Source organism: Artibeus jamaicensis, unplaced genomic scaffold (genome assembly GCF_021234435.1).
Source record: "Artibeus jamaicensis isolate MK-2021 breed Jamaican fruit bat unplaced genomic scaffold, CSHL_Jam_final contig_466, whole genome shotgun sequence".
Lineage (NCBI taxonomy): Eukaryota > Metazoa > Chordata > Mammalia > Chiroptera > Phyllostomidae > Artibeus > Artibeus jamaicensis.
This window is the reverse complement of record NW_026521844.1, coordinates 16,393,863-16,407,701: the sequence shown is the minus strand read 5'-3', so window position 1 is coordinate 16,407,701 and position 13,839 is coordinate 16,393,863.

Here is a 13,839-nt window from a genome sequence, read left to right as displayed (position 1 = left end):
CTGGTCCACTCCATTGATTTGAGTCCCAGTTTTCTTCCCACCGCTATTCGCTCCCTATGCATTTTTCTTCAATTCACTTAGTGTAGCCTTCATTTTTCATCTAATTTGTGACCAAAATCAAGCAGTTCTGTGAGCATCCTGATCACCAGTGCTTTGATCTGTGCATCTGATAGGTTGGCTATCTCTTGGTCACTTAGATGTATTGGCTCTGGGGCTTCGATCTATTCTTCTGTTTGAGCTTTTTTTTTTATTGTTGTTGGTCTTGCCTGTTACATAGTGAGTGGTGGAGCCTTAGGTGTTCACCAGGGTGGGACAACCCCCATTGCTGGATTGTGACACTGTATATAGGGGCAGGGTCAGAGAGGGAACAATGGCGCTTGCTCTGCTCTCTCTTGGATTTCAGTCCATTCTACCGCTTCCCACAACAAATTGGGTCCTTCTGGTGTTGGTTCCTGGGTGGGTGGGCTTGTGTATATTCTAGGACCCTGTGGGTCTCTCCAACGAACTCTCCTGTGAAGCTGTGAATCTCTCCTGGCACCTCACCCCCCACAAGTGTTTTCAATAGGTGCTTTGGGGCTTTATTTCCCGGCACTGGGACCCTGGGTTTTGCAGAGTGTCTCACTCCCCATTTTCACCTCATTTATCTGCACCCAAATGTGTGACCACGGTCAGCCAGCCACCTTGCACATCTCATTGGGTCTGATCATTTCCACCCCCTGTCTGGGGTCTGCCAATCACCGCCTGCACACCGGGTCACCAGCCACAACTTTTTGCTGCTGTGACTCCTCTCCACGGGCCTCCAACTTTGCCCCTTTTACCAGCCTGGATGAATGGTTGTCAGACTTCCATAGAGTTCAATTTTCTGTCAGTTCTGGTTGTTTTTTTGTTTCTAAACTTTTTGTTGTCCTTTGGTTGTGTGAGGAGGTACAGTGTGTCTACCTACACCTCCATCTTGGCCAGAAGTCCTAAAGTACTTCTTAATGTCAGAATTTCCCCTATACCACTGAAAGAACTGTGGCATAGTGTCAACTCCTTTAAACATTAGGGAAACTCAAAGGTAATAGTGGGTGAGCCAGCTAGCACCTGGGAACCAGCATCCCAGGGGATAGTTTTATTTAGCATGGAGGAAGAGGGATGCTGTCCTCTTGTTCCTTCTCCTCCTTCTTCTCTCCTCTTCCTCCTCCTCCTTCTTAATAATCCTTATCAAGTTGTCACTCTGGCTCTGAAATACCAGCATAGAAACTCATCTGGAAATAGTAATAGTGGTGGCTATTATGGTGCTTTCCAAAACTTCAGCTATTCTATCTGTGTGTGTGGTTGTGCATGTGCCCACATTACATTATATAAAATGCCTTTGATACCTGGTAATTGGTACCTATGAGGAGAGAGAAAGCCACCAGGGCCACTGGCAGCTCTTGATGCCATTTTTCAAGAGGCTCCTGAGACATCAACTTTTTCTAACCATTGCCATAAGAGTGAAAAGGTTAAGTTTTACCAGCTTAGGGTTGGGATAGAAATTGATGCACTTTACTTTTCTTGCCATACAGGTATCCTACTAGAGGGGAGAAAGAACTGTGATCTGAATAAAGATATTTGTACCTAAAAATTTCAGTGTCACAGTAAGCTTGAAAGGACATAAATATCCCTCCATCCTAAGCCCAGATCCACACACTGAGGCAGAAACATTACCCAAATATAGCTTTTTCATGTGATGACATTAGCTACTACCACTTACTAAAACACATAAAACTTGGCTTAAAACAACCACTGTCATTCAGTCACAACTCCCTAGTTTAGCTATTTAGGCCAAGTTCAGCTGGTCATTCTTGGCTTGCCGTTCTTGGCTTGCCTGGACTTCTCCTTATGTGTCAGCTGCCATCTGGGGTCATGGCTTTGACGTTATGTGTGTTTTTCCTCATGTTTCTGCCCTCTACTGGGGAAACTGGACTGGCATTGCTCTGGGTGTGGCAGTCTCTCACCCACAACAGCCTGCCTGCTCTGGTAGGGCACTGCCCTGTAGGGCAGTGGCTGGGTCCCAGGGGTCTGTGGAAGCACACGATAGTTCTTAAAGTTTAATCGCAGACTAGCACAGCATCATTTCTACTGAATATTGTTGGCCAAAACAAGTCATTCTGCAAGCCCAAATTCAAGGGGCAAGGGAACTAGACTGCACCTTTTGATGAGAAATGCTGCAGAATGATATTGCAAAGGGGCATGAACTCAGAATGGAGTGAAGGATTGTGCTCATTTTCACACTGTGAGGTGGAAAAGGTGCATTGTTTCCTATTCCTGGGAAATTGCTGATATCCAGAAGTTAGTTCACCTGTGGTGTGAGTAGTCCATCTCTACTGAGCTAGTAGAGGGCTGATAAGAGTCCTTAGTAGCAACCTCATGCCATATGTTTATGGAATACTGTGAACTCTGGCATTAGCTCTTGGCTTCTGTTGGCATAGAAGCTGTAAGAAAAAAATTGTTTAACCTTCTATTATGCCAGTAAATAGTTTGATATTGTTTTAGAAATGAAGTATGTGCAGCATTTCTCCATTATTCTTTAGAATATATTCTAGCTATTAGAGAATAAAGACACTCTCTGGATAGCAAGCAGTCTATAACCTGCTTTTTTGTCATATAAATTCACTACAGATTCTCTCGTTCCTCCATGACTGAGTCCCTCTTTACCAGTATCCCAGCATATCAATCACTCTCTGAAACTACTTATGTGACAAGAAATGCAGAGGAGGCATCTAGAATATAATGCATGCATCTAATGTGATGTGAGCAGAGGTGACTCATTTTACTTCTTAATTTGATTTGGCTAAATGCCTTTAGTCTACCAGGATTGAAATACACCACCAAAAGTTGCCATTTTTGTGTTAAATATTAAAATCCTAAAAAGCATATTTTTCTACAGAGTAACAGATCCAGGCATACTGTATTCAATCTATAAAATAAAATACAGGTTCTTCTGGAAAGGAAGGGAAGGGAAGGGAAGGGAAGGGAAGGGAAGGGAAGGGAAGGGAAGGGAAGGGAAGGGAAGGGAAGGAAGGAAGAGGAAGGGAAGGGAAGGGAAGGGAAGGGAAGGAAGGAAAGGGAAGGGAAGGGAAGGGAAGGGAAGGAAGGAAGGAAAGGAAAGGAAAGGAAAGGAAAGGAAAGGAAAGGAAAGGAAAGGAAAGGAAAGGAAAGGAAAGGAAAGGAAAGGAAAGGAAAGGAAAGGAAAGGAAAGGAAAGGAAAGGAAAGGAAAGGTTGGCTGACCTTTGGAAACCCTAAGAAGTGATCAGCATCATGCACTTTTCAGAAAACAGTCTGTGGCCACACACACTTAATTTACCAGGCTCTAGCAGTGATATTATCAAGAATTCCTGAATGTCAAGGCAAAAATATGCTAAATAATGTGAAACAGGCCCTATATTACAACTCTTGGGTACAAAGGGCTTTGATAGGGTTGCATGGCACCAAGAATCTGTTCAAGAGTATAATGATTAAGGATATGCAAAGTGCTTCTTTAGGATGCTGGTGTTCAAATGAGAAATTTGATTCAAACATAGGCAACCTACTAATTTTGGAAATAACGTGACTCAGAATAAGATTATTAATTGTGCAAAACACAATCTGAAACATGAAGATGATTCTTTAACCCATGCCTGTAGTATGTCTGGAAACTATTCAGTCCTGTAGTTCCTCTAGAGTATTCCTGAGCACAATGCCCTTGTTGAGGCACTTGGGGAACCACTATAAATTGGCCAAAAATTAATGGAAGCATTGGCCACGTTTCTGAGCTTAGGAGCAAAGATTCTACCATTAAATGGTCATCTTCTATTTACTTAGTAGATTTTAACATGGGGTACTTTAAAGTATACCAAAGCCTATGTCCCACCCCTGGAGACTCTGACTCAATCTGAAGTGAGATGTGGATCTGTGGATTTTAAAACCTGCTAAGGTTATTCTAACATGGATTGATTCCTTACTCAATACGGAAAGGATGTATAGAAATTCCTGAAGCTTGTGTAAGGAGGGGACTTTCTTGGTGAGTAGAAATGTTTCAGAAGGGCTTGCTTCCAGTTGTCAACCATCCTCCATCCAGGGAGTAACAGACTCTGAAGAAATTGACATGACTTACTGACTTGCAAAGCTGTCACAATCAACCATTTCCTGAATATGTCACTCATGCTTGCAGAGCAGATGCCCTGTTGGGTCTGGACTCTCACCTGTCCTAAGCAGACTCAGAAAGCAATAGCTTCAAGATCTCAGGCTTGTGTGTTCAGAGTAATCCTATTACATAAGAATACCAGGGCAGGAGTTCTATGAAGCATTTGAACAGTTAGCATTTTGACTATAATTCAAGAGCACTTTATTTGTGGCATTATACATAGAAATTTAATAAAGGGAAAGGTTTTACTTGGATCTTGTGTTGCTGGTACAGTATTTGTGGTATTTATGTCATCATGGGTCGCCTGTACCATCTCTGGTAAGCTGTTTTGGGCAGCATGGCTGAGCATAATTTGTATGAAATATAGAACAGGGATAGGATTTGGAGCTCAGATTATGTGTGACAAGATCATAACAATGGGGATAGAGGAGAACTCATGTCTGTTTCTTACTAAATTCCTACTATGGTCCCTAGGAGGAAAATTTAGCTAATAAAGCTCATTCTGGGGAAGAAGTATTCACATTTATCTTACTACTGACTCCTCCCCAAGGGAATGAATAATGATTGGCTCTCGTTACCAGTGGGTTCTAAAGAAGCAGTGCTGACCGTGCTCAGTTTTTCTCCTGCTCGTGGCTGTCTGTGCCCAAATGTGGTCCCCATGTGGTGAACAGACAAAACACACCCTCTCTAGAATGTCCATGCAGGTCTCAACTCTGTCTCACCTCCTCTGTTTGACACTCGTGAAGAGCCAGGTAAGCTCCACTTTACATCATCTTAAAAGGCAAGTTCTGTTGTGGCCTCAGGTCACCACCACACTTTCCAATCCAACTTTTCCATCAATAAAGCTGATACTATAAAAATTTGCTTCATTTCAGATCTTAGGTCAATTTTTTAATTTGTTACAACCAAGAAGAAAAAATTGGAAAATTTAATAAGTCCATGTTAGAAACCCCAAAACATTGCTAAAAATAATTAAATGAAACTAGCAAATAATATGATTCTAGTGTACTCGGCCACTAAAATATTCACAAATTTAAGTGCTGCACCACCATGATCTGCTTTGAAAGACTCATATGTGTGTGTATGTGTGTGTAATCACATACACATACAGAGAGAGACAAAAACAGAAAGAGGGAGGGAGAGTAACCTCAAAGCAGGTAATATATACACAGCCAGATGTTATGTGGGCAACTCTCCCTGTCTCTGGTGCTCTGGGCCAAAGATACAGCTTGGGGTTGAAGCCTCATGCTTCTCAGGGAGAACCTTTGCAGTTGAAATAGGTCTCCAGAACCTTAGTCACTGCCCATGTAAGTGGGTCAGCCCTTTTTTGCATCTCTGACCTTCCTGCCAGTCTCAACATGACTTCTTCTGTAAATCCTTGGTTAGAAGATTTCCCTTTTGCTGTGTTCAGTTGGTTATGCAAGTTGATTGCTCCATATTTTACTTGTAATTCTAGTTTGGTCCTGGGAGGATGTGGGCATAGCTTCTACCTCCTCTGCCATTATTTTGGATCCCTCAGGACTTCATTTATTTTAAATTATCTATTTAAAGGACTTATCTTCAAATATAGACACATTGGCAGTTAAGGTTTTAACAATACATTTCAGTTCATAACGTTACCTTTTTAAAAAAGTTAAGTGTCAGCAGATTTATTTAAAATATGCTCATTTTATTTGTTACTAAGCTTAAAGCTTCAAACTATCTATGTTGATTTGTCCCACCCATGATAAAATGGAAGTCATAACATTAGGATATGTTAAGAATAGCAAAAGACAGTTGGGAATAAAGCTATCAAACCAGAAAAGAAAATTTCTGATAAATATATTGATCTGGTTACACAAAGTAGCAATAGATTTAAAAAATAAAAATTACATTGTTTATCATTAATCCAAGGTTTCAGGATATTAATATATAAAACTATAATTAACATTATGGTAGTAGAAATATCAAGGGAGATGTCAAAGCTGGTATAAACCAATAATGTCCCACCTTAATTGTTCTGAGGAACAATAAGTGTGAGGCGGTTTGGATGAAAACACCTGAATCCACATGCACAGTTTCCCCAAAATAAAGTTTTGCACATATAGGTACAAAATGTTTTAAAAACATATAAGTATATTCCCTTAAATTTAATATATTTAATCATATTTGAATATATTATTGAATTCATAACAGCCTTTTTTCTCTGTAATTTTTTCAAGCAAGTGATATCCAAAACACAACTAACAAAGAATCGCAGATTTTGAGTCTTCTAGATGCACAAACAAATAAATACATAATTTAAAAGACTCCAAAACATTGTAAATAACAAAACCATTTAGAGCTCAATGGCCTGATACATTGTCATGGACTAGGATAACATATTAGATACAAGTACAATAGCATAATAAAAACATTCATCTAATTTATAAGACTACAGTAATTGGACTAAAGTTTCAAGAGGTAACAATGATCAGGACCTTAAATAGCCAATTAAAGAAATCAGATTTTATCCTCAAGGAATGGGTACACTGCCAGAGTTTTAGTAAGAAAGTGTCCACAATGAACACTTTCTTGAGTATCAGGTATAAATCTCCAAGGCTGAATTTTCCTTGGAAAATTTCCCTTTCCATATTCTCAGTCTTTGAGTCAATGCACAGTGTGGATTTTATCTTATCCTCCAGGCTCCAGGCATCGTCATCAGCCCCAGGCCTGACCAGTAAATGTATTAAAACTCCTTGGCCAGGGATGAACTTCTGAGACAAGCGAGTCCAGTAGGACAGTACAGGAAAGTTTGTTTAACAGACAGTTAATTAGTTTAACAGAGGGTTGAAAAGGGAAAATTTCGTTCTGCAAGGATTTCTAGGCAGTGGGCGTGTAACCCGAGAGCTGCCTGGAGTCACCAAAAGAACCTGCCTGAGAGTGGAGATGACAAAGGGAAGGGCAGAACTGGGCAATGGGAGAAGTAGCTCACAGGTAACAGAAATTTTTCAGCACCTTCATATATCTGAGCCTAAATACAATCGTGCTGCTGAAATGTTCAGTCCTATCAGCTAATAAATTCCCTTTTTGGTTTAAGCCAATTTGAAGAATGGTCCCTGATTCTTGAAACAAAACAAGATCTTATTAATTCACTAATAGAATAAACACGTAGGGTTGTGTCAAAAAACAAGGTCTGTAACTATGGAAAGAGACCATTTAAAGTTACAGAGTAAGTGTTGCTCCAATGATTTACCACTAAAGAAGAAAAACATTTCCCAAGTATGGCATTTCCCCCACAGAGAATGATGTGTGGGGAAGGAAAACCATGGACTAGGGAATTAGTTTCACAGACAGCATTGGAAAGAAAAATAACTGACCTCACAAAGTACAGCAGCCATAATACAGAAAGCGCTCAGCCATAAATTTATGTTGGAATCATATAGTTTACTATCAAAACTATAGTTTTTGAATGTAGCAAATATGATGAGAATCTAAAAGGGACCAAAGAAACAAACATCTTGGAGAAAGCTGAATGGTTAGGAGGAAATGTAGTTTTTTGCGCACAAAAAAAGACATGTGAAATGTATGGTTCGGAGCGTGAAAGTGGGTAAAATGGCCTCATAGGAACTGATTGTATCTGAAAACCAGCTTTTTAAATCAAGTATTTTCTCTATTTTTTCAGAAACCAAGTACATGGAATTTACTCTAACACCACCTTTAGCTGGAAACTTTAAATAATAAAATTAAAATAAAGTATCATTTCAAAAAAAAACCTTTTAAGAAGTACTACCATTCACCTAAACAGTTTTCATGTGATAATTTAGTATGTAATAGTTTAACAAATTACTTTCCACCATGCTTCTATAAACCTGTTATTTTATCTAACACTAATCTAATATAGTAATAATAACAACCTAATTTGGCCAAGAGAAAAAGTTAAATGAGCAAAAAGCAAAAAGATTTTTTAAAAAAGGAAATCAAATTAGTGGGAAGAATATAACTACCACTGAGTCCCTAGATAATTTGGCCCAGTGTCAAAACTGGATGAAAAATATTTATAATACTTAAACTTCTGAATTGCTTTAACTAAGAAAAGAGAAAAAAAAGATGAAAGAAAGTGTGAAAGGAAGTTGGAAGGAAGTTGGAAGGAAGGAAGGAAGGAAGGAAGGAAGGAAGGAAGGAAGGAAGGAAGGAAGGAAGGAAGGTAAGGAAGAAGGGAAGAGAAGAAAAAGAGGAAGGAAGGGAGGAGGGAGGAAGTAAACTATAATCCTTGGTTTAAAATCTTAAACCTTTTGGATAAGGGGTTAATATCCAAAGTTTATGAAGAGCATATAAAACCCAACACAAAAAAAATCCAGTTAAAAATGGGCAAAAGGCCTGAATAGACTCTTCTCCAAAGAGTATACACAGACAGCCAATAGACACACAAAAAGATGCTCAATGTCACTAATCATCAGAGAAATGCAAATTATAACCTCGCTGAGATGTGGCCTCAGACCCATCAGAATGGCTATCCTAAGTAAATCAACAAAAATTGTTGGTAAAGATGGAAAGAAAAGGGCATCCTCGTGCTGTGGGTAGGAATGCAGATAGGTTTAGCTGCTGTGGAAAGCAGCATGGAGTTTCCTTAACAAATTAGAAATGGAACTGCCTTATGACCCAGCAACTCCACTTTTTGAAATATACTGGAAAAAAACTGTGAAATGCTAATTCAAAAGAATATATGCAGCCATATTCATTGAAGCCTTATTTACAATAGTCAAGCTATGAAAGCAACCCAAGTGCCCATCAGTAGATAAGTGGGTAAAAAAGTTGTGGTACATTTATACAATGGAATACTACTAGGCTGTGAAGAAATGGAAATCTTATTCTTTGAGACAGTATAGATAGATCTGGAGAAGATTACGCTAATTGAAATAAGCCAACCAGAGAAAGACAAGTACCATATGACTTCACTCATATGTGGAATCTAATGAACAAAATAAACTAACAAAAAATAGAAACAAACTGATACATACAGAAAAGACTGACACCTGTCAGAAGGGAGGGAGGTTTTCAGGGCTGGATGAAGAAGTTGAAAGGATTAAGAAAAAGAGAGTAAGAAAGAAACCTTATAGTCACAAAACCTCCTAGCAAACAAACAACAGTATGGTGATTACCAGAGGGATAGGAGGGTGGGGAGGGGCATAGGAGAGTAAAGGGGGGATAAATGGTGGTGAAAGAGACTTGACTTGAGGTGGTTAACACACATGACAACATACAGATGATGTATTATAGAATTGTACACCTAAAATGTAATTTTATTAACCAAAGTCATCCCAGCATATTCAATAATTAATTAATTAATTAATTTTAAAAACAAGTGATCTTTGTCCACTACTCCTGAAACTTGCATATGTGTACATGTGTTAGCCCTTTTTGCTTCCTTCTTTGTTTTTTTTTTAGTTGTCTTATGATAGAAGGAGGGATTTTATTGGCAAAGTAAAAGAATACAGTCATGCACTCTTACTTAAGGGGGTTACATCCCAATACCCACAGTGGATGCCTGAAACTTCAGATAGTATTGAACCCTAAATATCCTATGTTTTTTCCTATACATACATACCTATGATAAAGTTTAATTTATAAATTAAATAGAATAAGAGACTAACAGTAACTAATAACAAAATAGAATAATTCCAAGAGTATACTCTAATAAAAGTTATGTGAATGTGGTCTCTTATTGTACAGTACTCAGCCTTCTTGTGGTGATGCAAGATGATAAAACACCAAACCTCTTCCTGACACTGTATGACCACCCCTCACTTTTAGTAAATGGCTTATGTCTCTTTTTTCAGGGGATTCCTTGCTGAAGTTTTCATACAGTCTCCAAGCTTTCTGGCATAATGTGTTGCCATCAATCAGAACCCATTTTCTTTTCATGTCTCCCAACCATAAATTTAATGACTTTTCCATCTTCACTTAGCACTTCTCATACATGTGGCTATAACTTGTAGCTTGACTTGAAACAGCAAAACCAGAAAAATTTTCTTTTTTCCTTTTCATGAGTTCATGGATAGAAGATTGGTTCTCATGGTAGATCTTAGCATCTTTATCATATTTTTTCTTCATTATGTCGAGAACTTTCACCTTTTCACTTAAAGGAAGCACTTTATAGCTTCTCTTTGGTATAACTGAATTGCCAGCAACACCACTCTTTGCACTTTGGGGGTCAAATAAGGGTACTTAAATGCAAGCATCATGTACTGCGATAGTCACCCTGATAACCAAGAGGGCTACTAAGTGACTAACAGGTGGGAGCATACAGAGTGTGGGGACACTGGGCAAAGAACAATTCACATTCCAGGTGGCATGAAGCAGGATGAAACAGCAACTTGAAACATATATTTTTTTATTTCTGGAATTCCTGATTTAATATTTTCAGACCTTGTTTGACCATGGGTAACTGAAACTGCAGAGAGCAAACCTATGAATAAGAAAGGACTATTGCATTTCACTAATAGGGTGAGGGTTAATTGAACATCTATAAAAGAGGGAAGGTGTTGAAGGAAAATGGAATTCATGAGCATAAATTTGGAAAGCAATAAAAACCAGCAGTGTGACTAAATCATATGACCAGTGAGGAGTGAGAAGAAACAGAAAAAGAGGAGGAAGAAAACTGAAAAAAAAATAGTGGAAATTTTTAAGGGGGATCATACTAAGAAGTTTAGACTTCTTCTTACTAACGTTGGTTCCAGATTTTTCATGAATCGGGAACGCCTTTCCATTGATAAATCATCGTAAGCTCAGTGTGCGCATACTGTTTGCACAGCATCTTCTTTTTTGAGGGTTTAAGCTCCTCCCTTTACATTGGAAGAATTAGTCTGGCTTCTTCCCAGCCCTACCTCCCAGCCCCAGTAACCTCAATAATTATTCCATGAATAAGCAGGTAAGCCAATAAGATGCTCCTTATGACTTTTTCTTTTCTTCCTTTCTTATTTCTTCCTTCCTTCCTTCCTTCCTTTATTTTTATTTATTTTTTATTGCTGGAGCAATTGGGAAAGGAGCTCTCTTTCTCTAGAATTATAAGCTATAGGGAAAATCTAAGTGGAGCTCTTTGCAGCCTGTGAAGCAAACCCTCTGTGCTAAGAAAGAACTAGGCAAATGAAGAAAGAGAAACAGCTCAAAGGAGGTGAGAGGGGCTTAAAGCTAAGGTTCAAGCCTCTGAATTCAGCCCTTATGTAGAAAGTCCTACCTTGCCTATATTTATGACACAATCTTGCAGCTATGTCTTAGGCATAGTATTTCATCATTATCAGCCAATGCTTGATATGTGCTTGTCACTCTTTGACCTCTTTATAGTAAGACTGTTACCCTTGTTGGCATCAGGATTCTGTGGCTGGAACTTCGTGCCATGACAGCATGAATGGAACTAGAGAGCATTATGCTAAGTGAAATAAGCTAGGTGGTGAGGGACAAATACCATATGATCTTACCTATGAGTGGAACTTAATGAACAAAACAACCAACCAGCTAAATAGAATCAGAGGCATGAAAGCAAAGAACTTACTGACAAGGACCAGAGAGGAGGGAGGAGGGGGATAGGGAAGGAAAGAAGGGGCAGGGCCTAGTTAAATACCATCTCTGAATGACCGATGGACATGGACAACAGGGCGGGGATTAACCGTGGGAGTGGGAGGTGTCAGGGACAGGGGAAAGCAATGGGGGAAATCGCGATAACTGTAATAGAACAGCAATTTTTTAAAGACACAATTGATAAAATCCCATTCACTCAAAAAATTTAATTAAAAAATAAATAAATAAAATAGAGAATCATCTTCAATTAAAAAAAATAGCTGATCCCTGGCCAGTGTGTCTCAGTTGGAACGTCAGTACCATAGACCAATATGTCATTGGTTGAGTTTCTGGTCAGGACACATACCTAGGTTATGGTTGATCGTTGGTCACACGTAAGAGAAGGCAACCAATCAATATTTCTTTCTCACATTGATGTTTTTCTCTTTTTTCTCTCTCTTTTTCTCCCTCACTCTCTACCCTCCTTTCTCTCTAAAAAGCAATGAAAAAAAGTCCTCAGGTGAGGATAAAAAATTAGCTGAAATCTCTGGGAACATGACTGTAATTCACCCAGGACCTTGCAAAATCATTTGTTTGATGTCATTGTTTCATCTCCCTGCTATTCTAGGTAAATGTGATTTTTTTAATTCAAAATTGATATTATTTGAAATTTATTTTGAGAATCAAAAGTCAGCCTTTGTCAGATGCTTGGTTTCTCAGAAAATAATATGCTGGAGATTCTGGTGTTGCTGCCTTTAATTTCCTGAAGTGCAACAGATGTTCTCCAAATATAATAGATATGTGTCTATGTGAATCCTTCATTTCTAAATCCAAACTTCCAGAAGCATTAGTCTTTTTTCAGAAGTATTAGTCTTCATGTGACAGCAAACAAACAAAATATAACACTCTTTCCATTTTTCAAGAGGAGGAAATTTGTTTTCAAAAGATTAAGTTATGGTGGTTCTTAGTGTTGATATTGTTTTCGTTATGTTTAATTTCAGCTTGAAGTTCTGCATAATAATTACTCTCTCAGAGAGATGATGGCCAGTGTTCTACAGTATTTATAAGAAGCTCTGAAAGAGAGTAGACCAGGTGGCACACTGTATGAGACCAAGTCTGTGAGAACTTGCTTCTTCAGAGATATCTATTGACTACTCTGCCACCAAGTGCTGTCAACTCTCTTGACACCATTCATAAAGCCCCTTTCTCTTTTTTGCTCCCCATGTGATTTAATTGCCACCCCTGTATGTTGTTAGACATTTTTAATTTCATTGTGATCACTGTCACCACATCCTCATCCTGCTTCTCTTTTCACTTGGTCCAATCTATCCTGAATACTGTAGTCAGATTCATCCTCCCAAAATATTATTTTAATTGAATAAACTTTTGCCACCATATACTAAACCTCTAAAATACAAATTATAACCACTTGACAAAGCCTAGCACACAATGTTTTCAAAATTGTCCCCCTACCAACTTTATAAAGACTCTAAAACATTTGTCATCGCTAAAGGACACTTGTCCTTCTCCAGTGTTTTCTTCTTTCTTATTCTCTCCCTCTGCTGCCTACTACGATCCAATGTTACATACCCACTGGTCCTGCAGAGTTTATAAATTTTTTCCAGGATGTTTAATCCCACTTTTCAGTTCATATTGGCCAGTTTCTCATTATAGACAGTCTATATTTTATAAATATTTTAAGAAATACCTCTTATTTTATGGTTAGATTTTGAATAATTTCTTATAATTCCCATGGTGCCATCACTTGGGTTTTACAAATGTTTAATTGTTGAAAAAGATGAAAAATAAATAGATACTTTTAAAATCTTTCTATACTGGGAAGAGGGGGAAGAACATAAAGTTTCCCAGCTAAATGTCACAATTTAAATCCCAGTTGGCTTGAAAATTTTGCTTTCTATAATTTCCAGGTTGTACAGATGTGTAGTTTACCTTTTAAACTAAAATACATATCTGCTGTTCCCTTCCTCACCATCATTGGATAACCTGTACCGCAATTCCCATGTATAATTTTTTAACTGTACACATTAAAAAATAGAATAAATAGATTTTGGCAGATATATGAGACAAAATATTTTTATGGTGATAAAGATAAGTAATGTCTTTGAATGTTTAATTCTATTTGTATGTCCCATTTCAACTCTATGTCTCAGAGAAT